Source organism: Pinus tabuliformis, chromosome 2_2, assembly GCF_031772625.1.
Source record: "Pinus tabuliformis cultivar Carrire ecotype Pingquan chromosome 2_2, CPIR1, whole genome shotgun sequence".
NCBI lineage: Eukaryota > Viridiplantae > Streptophyta > Pinopsida > Pinales > Pinaceae > Pinus > Pinus tabuliformis.
Genome location: NC_142300.1, coordinates 191,111,076 through 191,119,131, shown reverse-complemented (window position 1 = coordinate 191,119,131; position 8,056 = coordinate 191,111,076).

The following is an 8,056-nucleotide window of genomic DNA, read 5'->3' as shown; positions in this document are numbered from 1 at the left end:
TACTTTGGGGTTTTTTTATGTAGTGTAGGGTGGAAAAGCAAAGATAAAAATGAGCATGGTAAGCATGAATTCATTTATCAAAAGATAGGTGACATAAACATGAAATTCCTAACATAATAGAGCTTAAACTTAAGAATTATTTTTGAAACCTCTTAGGAAAGTCACTTAAAAGAATAGATATGGATAGAAGATGAAATCATCATTCACATAAAACTATAAAGAGAGAAAAGATTATCACAAACTCACAACACAAGAATTCCTTAATAATAGTACCAACTGTCCTTTGATTTCCTGTAAAAAGTGATGAAGTGCAAGCTCCAAGAGTTCTACTCACTGATGTCCAACCCTGAATCTGATTGAAAACTAGATATAAATAAACCAAATAACCATTTCCCCTCTCTCAGGGTCGAATCCTTCAGTTCAGGAACTGATCACATGAAGTTCTCAACAAATCCTAATGTTTAGGGAGGTTAAAACAAATCCTCCTTTTAAACTTTTACTAAACTGCTCCTCATAAATGAGGCCTAAAATTACATGAAAATTACTCAAAAAAACTTATTTACCTCCTATTACATCATTTCAACTCATAAAAGAAGAATTGCATCAGAAAAAGTTGAACTGGACTGAGCAAACAGAGAAAAGTGAGTTCCAGGCAAAAACATAGCGAATTGCCTATAAACGCAGTGTGCATGGAGAAAACGTAGTGTGCTAATTGTAAGTGACTTTTGGAGGGGTTCCTGAGCTCCAAATTAGGATCTGAAAGATGATGGAGAAAGATATACATGTCTACTACATCATAGAATCTTCAAGCGCTGAAAATATTTCTTATAGATCTCCAAAACCATTTCTCCCACAGCTACACCAAAAACATAGCGTGCCTCTGAAAAACATGGTAGAAAGTTGTTTTTTAGGTACTTTTTCTACTTTTTGACTTAGAAAATTTGCTGACATGGATCTCTGGTTACATAAATTCAATGTGCAGGCCATAAGGAATCCAAAAATGCAAACTTTTCATGATTTTGAGGCCTCCGGCAAAAACGTAGCGTGGGGCACGCTACCTTTTCTGCCCAAAAACTATGTAAAAATTCCAAAATTGCCCAAAAATTTCAAAGAAGTCCAAAATCTGTTATATTTGTTTGAAATTTATTCCTTGGATCTAGGTAATGATTATTAAAGCTATGAGTGAAGCCTTAGACAATAACTCAAGCTTTACCCCTTGTTTTGTTGATTTAAGGTTTCCTTTAGTTTTCTCTTCAAGTTATGAATTCTGATTTGGGAAACCCTGTTTCTAGTGTAATAATGTCTAGCCATGTGTCCTTGCAAGTTGGTGGCCCTATTGGACTTTTGAAGGAGCTTCTCCAAGTGGAAATTGACTTTTTCCAGCAAATACTCCCTATTTGTCTCAAAATTTTGTTCAATGGATTTGTTAATGTCTTGTTGCTCCAAAGGTGTAGATGGTTCACTCATTTGGTCTCCTTTCCTCTTCATGCCCTTGGTTCTAGGCCTCTTTAGATTGACTTGAACTTCAGTGTCCTCCATTTTCTCTAAACCAATGAATTTCTTACCTTTGCCTAGCTCATCCTCTACACCCATTCTAGGTTTTGACATTAGCATTTGATTCACTTTGAGTTGCCTATTTTCCTATTGCAAAAATGCAATCATGTAGTTGGCTTTAGCCAAATCATCTTTCAAACCTCTAATCTCAGCCTCTTTCTCCATGACAAGCTGCTTAAATGATTTTCCTTGTTTTTCATGAATATTATCATGGAATTATGTCTCATGGTGATGTGGAGATGCTTCCCTATCGACTGAAGTAGGCTTGGCCCTTTCCTCTTCTCTAGGAGAAAACACAAGCCTCTTCCCTCTGATGTAGGTATGAGTGATTTCTGCCCTAGGTGTCTTCTTCACTGAAAAGCTGCTAGATGAGCCAACCTCCCTTGGTTTGGATGATGTTGGTAGTGTATTGTGGCTAGTAGACTAACTTGTAAAAGGCAAAAATATTGTGGACTGCATGAAGGTTTCCCAAGAGATGTTCCTCAGTTCAAGTTGGTGTAGGAAAGTGATTTTAATTAAAGCATGGTGGTATAGACTAGATTTGTGATCACCCTTTCTGTTTTGCACTTTCTTTTCCATCTTAACTAAATTTCTATAAAGGCAGTGAGGTAGGTTGACAGGCTTTACACAAGTGAAGTGTATCAACAATCTGATATGAGACTTATACACTGCTGAAAACTTTCCCTCGCATGTAAAATATTTCATGATGAACTTCATTAATGGAGAAAACTTTTCAAGCAACAGTCCAAAAGGAAGGATACTCTTGGGAACCTCTTTGAACTAAATTTTGATGAAAGCCCTGTAATTTGAAGTGTCCAAATCTCATTTTTTAAACCACTTTTCCCCACTATTTGGTATCCTTGTGGCAACAACTACTGTCTTTGATGAAATTATGAAGTCCACCCCTACAATCTTGACCTTATCTCCTCTAAGGTTTGTGGAAAACAGGTTGGTTAGTTTAGCATGATAACCCACTTGTTGGATTTGCTCACAAAACCGTAGGCAAGCAACATTCTGGAAACACTTCTTAGCAAATGGTGAGGAAACCAACTCCTAAGTGTTAAGGGGTTAAAACCTTGACACTTGTCCTCCCTTGTTGTAGGTTTTATTGTAATTTTCCATGTTCAAATGTTGCACATCAAGCTAGGTTATGAGGAATGGAAAAAACAGAGTTTTAATTAGGGAAACTGGGGATTTAAGTTTTGCAATTTGAAGTGAGGGGAAAGAGGAGTTAGGGAGGGAATTATGCAATGGAAAAAAATTTGGAGGTGGGTAGGGGTCTTAGGGACCTTAGGGAAGTGATAAATAGGATAGGGAGTGATGGGAAGTGTAGCAAATAATTTTTACATAGTCCACGCTACCCTTTCTGCTGAAAACATAGCGTGGGGTCTAGGGTTTGCCCTAGAAGCTATGGGGATGAATTATAAGGGTTAGAAATAATAGGTGGAATGTATATCAGTGTGAGGAAGGGTAGGAAATGTGGGGAAACTAGTTTAGTTGTGTGCCAATTAACTCACAGAGTGAAAAACTGAAAACGTAGCGTGGAAACCCTAGGAGAGGGTTCCACACCTTCAAACTAAAAATTTCACTTTTATGAGGTGGTGTTTGCCTTTGACATACCTGTACTGAGCTGAGAAGACATTCACCCATTGAAAAAGTGCTTGGAGATGTGTTTCAAGCCACCCTTTCTAGAAAATGTAGTGTCCAGATGAAAACATAGCGAGCAAGTTAAAAATGCAGTGTGAGAGTTTGAGATGCACAATAAGAATGAGATTCAATGTTGAATGAGTCTTTTGGGCTATGGATGATCAATTGGAGTCTTTTTTACATGTGAATGATGAAAAAAAATGTTTGGAATGTCTTTAAAACTTACAAAAACACCTTTTCTTGTATATGTCAAAGGATGACAATATACCCTTCCTTTTGCAGTAATATCTTCATAAATGTTGCTTGATACCTTTATTTCCTAACATGCTATCTCCCTTGGTGTGAAGACTTAAGACACATAACAATGATGGCTCTTTGCTTTGAATTTGGACATAGTAATGACAACACCAATGGAAACCCTAGACCAAGACTTATATGCTGACACTTCAACTGATCTGAGACCAACAATGACATGACCATGACAACTAATGAGAACCATGATTACTGAAGGGAGTAGCACTGACCTATACTCAACAACCAATGATCAAAATTTTTTATTTGAAGACCTAATGAAACCATTAAAGATTTGACCTAAGACCTTAGCAAAAACTTTGAAAGGGCATATTTGATCTCTGGTGACTTACATGACTGACAGGCACTAACATTGGCTCCAACTGTGGATGGAAACTCCTTTAGGAGGTGTCAAGAACACTGTAGACGAGGTAGCCTTATCCATTGGGCATGGAGTCAAAAACAAAAAGACCAAACTCAAAAATAAAAACTAACCGACAAGTCGAATTGACTTAACTCTAAAAATGACTACTAACTAAACTTACTTATGACAGCAGACCATCGAGATTTTAGGGCCTTCACCTCAGGCTTCAAATCCTGATGATAACCACCCACCTGTTGAAGGTATATATACAATCATGTGAAATGATCCCTCTAGTGTAACCAGTCCAGCAAATGGCTACCTATTTGAATCTTGCTCGTACTTTCCTTGAGCAAGCAGAAAAAACAAAAGATTGGCCACTCCCAGTGTCCACTGAACATGTGCTCGTGATCCATAAATATGAGAAAATCCATCTTGCCTGTTGACTGTAGAAAAATAGTGTAAGGATCCTTAAAAATCTGAAATTTTACCTTGTCTTGAAATCCAGCAAAAATACAAGTACTCCTTTCATTTTGATCGGAAGGAATACTTGGTTGTTGATCCATAGGAAGGCATAGGGAATTATGACTTTTGCTACCTATGTGTTGGCTGTAAATTCCTCAAGCATGAGAAAATTTGATTCTATCTCTGGCATACTGTCTATCTCAGACTCATACTCTTCCAATTCATAGTCTAAATCATCCTTGAATAGAAACCATTCTTCAAGATTATTAAACATGCCAACCCTATCCTCCTCATGAAAGAAAATAGACCCTTTTAGTTGATCTTCTTGCAGGAAATCTATATCATAAATCAGCTTACTCACAACAACTTCCAGTATAGTTTCATCAGTCTCATGACTATCATCATTTAAACCCAGATTTTCATTTTCAATAATGAAAGAAATTTCATTCGCACATTCTTGACTGTGTGAACACTCCAAACCTGCCTTAACTTGGGTTCTAACATGGCTTTTCAGGAGCTGATTTATTTCATCTTCAGACAGAGGAGAACACTGAGTTTTATAGAAATCAACATTGTGATTTTCATTTTCAAGATCAGGAATAGACCTTTCTCTTGTTGATTCTTGTTGGGAGGAAAAACCATAAAGGGATTCTAATATCTCTTGTTCCATACATTCTTCAAAAATCTCATCTTGGTCTTCACAAACCCGATCTTGAAATAAAAATTTAGAGAAAGAACAATCTAAAAAAACAAGTGAATGCCTATCTTCATACCTCTCATCCAAAAGACAGGATTTTGGATGGTCATGGAAAGCTTTAAATGTAGCAACCACTTCAAGTATATTTGATTCCTCATGTGCTTTAACAGGAATAATATCAATTTGACTGTCACAATAATCAAGGAAAACAACTTCTTGTTTACTATTTCCTTGCAAAAGTAGATGATCATTTCCATAAGATGGTTCGGTGCTTAAGTCTTTTGTACATGTAATTTCAGAATTCTAACTTGGACCAATTTCTTCTTGACTGTTAGGATGCAGACATGTTTCATCTTCAAGCAAAGAAGGAGTTGGTGTGTGTTGTGAATGATCCTTTGTTTCAAAGCAGCTAATCTCCGTTATTTTCTAATGGGAAGAAAGTTAATAAAGGGACTCTATGATTTCATAATCTAGACATTATTCATCACCAGAAGTCTCTTCAAGGTATTGAATGTAGTTATCACATGATTCACAACAATCTTCGAACATTAAGAATGAATGATGGGATTCTCCGTAAAAATCAAAGAATGTTGTGTGGAATTATTTACGAGAGAATAAGCTACCTGACTTTAATCCTTCATACCATGATCTTGCTTTTCCTTCTCGAGTAGCCATAAACATTTTCATCGAACAATCCTCATGAAACCTAATCCTGAGCTTATGTATATGCTAATTAAATTTTATTAGATGCAGAATAGCCTCATCCCCATTTCCATCTATGAATTTGGACAAATTATTTTGCCAATCTATGCAAGGAATTCGATTTGGAGAACCATGAATGTGAGCACGATTCATAGTAGCATACCTTCAAGCAGTTGAATCCATCTTGAAAACAATTAAGTCACCAAGAAGTTCTTCAAACTACCGGTTTTTGAACAATGGAGTCGCCATGAAAATTCTAAACCTCTGGATTCTTCAACACTGGATTCGCTAGGTGAAAGATGCATAGCCTTTCTTGTGTATGGTCATTGTTCACCATCAACAATCAGATATGATCTTTTTCGAAGATATGATCTTGCGTTCCCACCGAAGATATGATCTTGTGTTCCTTGGCAACGACTCCAAAAATGTTATCCTCCACAATCTTTGAAGGCTGAGAAAGGAGATCGACGGAGGTAACCTCAAACGACATAGGGTTTAACAGCTAGCCCTACCAAACCAGAGAGGGATCTCTCTATAAAAATTCACATCCAAATATTACTGGAGTGGGAAAAATATATTAGGCTCGATATGTTCATCTCTAGGGTTTTCAGATTTATGGTTTTGTTGGATCAGGAATGAAAATCAAGGAACTATGTCAAAAGATTAGTGGTTTTAGTTGCAAGAAATATAAAGGAGCAGGGCAGGTATGCCTTTCTGATACTCTGGGGTTTTGTCGATGTAGTGTAGAGTGGAAAAGCAAAGATAAAAATGAGCATGGCAAGCATGAATTCATTTATCAAAAGATAGGTGACATAAAATTGAAATTCCTAACAAAACAGATCTTAAAATTAAGAATTATGTTTAAAACCTCTTAGGAAAGTCACTGAAAAGAATACATATGGAAAGAAGATGAAATTATCATTCATATAAAACTATAATAGACATAAAATATTCTCACAAACTCACAACACAAGAATTCCTAAATAATAGCTGCAACTATCCTTTGATTTCCTGTAAAAAGTGATGAAGTACAAGCTACAAGAGTTCTACTCACTAACGTCCAACCCTGAATCTGACTGAAAACTAGATACAAATAGACCAAATAACCATTTCCCCTCTCTTAGGATCAAATTCTTCAGTTTAGGAACTGATCACATGAAGTTATCAACAAGCCCTAATGTCTAAGGAGGTTAAAAAAAATCCTCCTTTTAAACTTTGACTAAACTGCTCCTCATAAATAAGGCCTAAAATTACATAAAAAATACTCTAAAAAGATTTTTTACCTCCTATTACATCATTTCAACTCATAAAAGAAGAATTACATCAGAAAAACTTGAACTGGACTAAGCAAACTGAGAAAAGTGAGTTCCAGACAAAAACATAGCGAATTGCCTGAAAATGTTGTGTCCCTAGAGAAAACGTAGCGTGCTACTTGTAAGTGACTTTTGGATGGGTTCCTGAGCTCCAAATTAGGATCTAAAAGATGATGGAGAAATCTCTGCCTGTTTACTACACCATAGAATCTTCAAGCACTAAAAAATACTTCTTCTAGACCTCCAAAAACCATTTCTCCCACAGCTACTCCAAAAACGTAGCATGCCTCTGAAAAACATGGTAGAAAGGTGTTTTTTAGGTACCTTTTTTACTTTTTTACCTAGAAAAAGCTACTGACATGGATCTCTGGTTACATAACTTCAATATGCAGGTCATAAGGCACCCAAAAATGCAAAATTTTCATGATTTTGAGGCCTCCAGCAAAAACGTAGCGTGGGGCACGCTACCTTTTCTGCCCAGAAATTGTGTAAAAATTCCAACATTGCCCAATATCTTCAAAAAAGTCCAAAATTTATTCTAAGTGTTTGAAATTTTTCCATGGAGTTAGGTAATGATTCTTCAATTGATGAGTGAAGCCTCAACCAACAACTCAAGCTTGTCCCCCTTGTTTTGTTGATTTAAGGTTTCCTTTAGTTTTCTCTTCAAGTTCTAAATTTTTATTTGGGAAACCCTATTTTTGGTGTAATAATGTCTAACCATGTTCCTTTTCAAGTTGGTGGCAATGTTGGCCCTTTCAAGGAGCTTCTCCAAGTGGAAATTAACTTTATCCAGCAAATACTCCCTATTTGTCTCAAAATTTTGTTTAATGGATTTGTTAATGTCGTGTTGCTCCAAAGGTATAGATGGCTCACTCATTTGGTCTCCTATCCTCTTCATGCCCTTGGTTCTATGCCTCTTTAGCTTGACTTGAACTTCAGCATCCTCCGTTTGCTCTAAACCAATGACTTTCTTACCTTTTCCTGGCTCATCCTCTACACCCATTCTAGGTTTTGACATTAGCATTT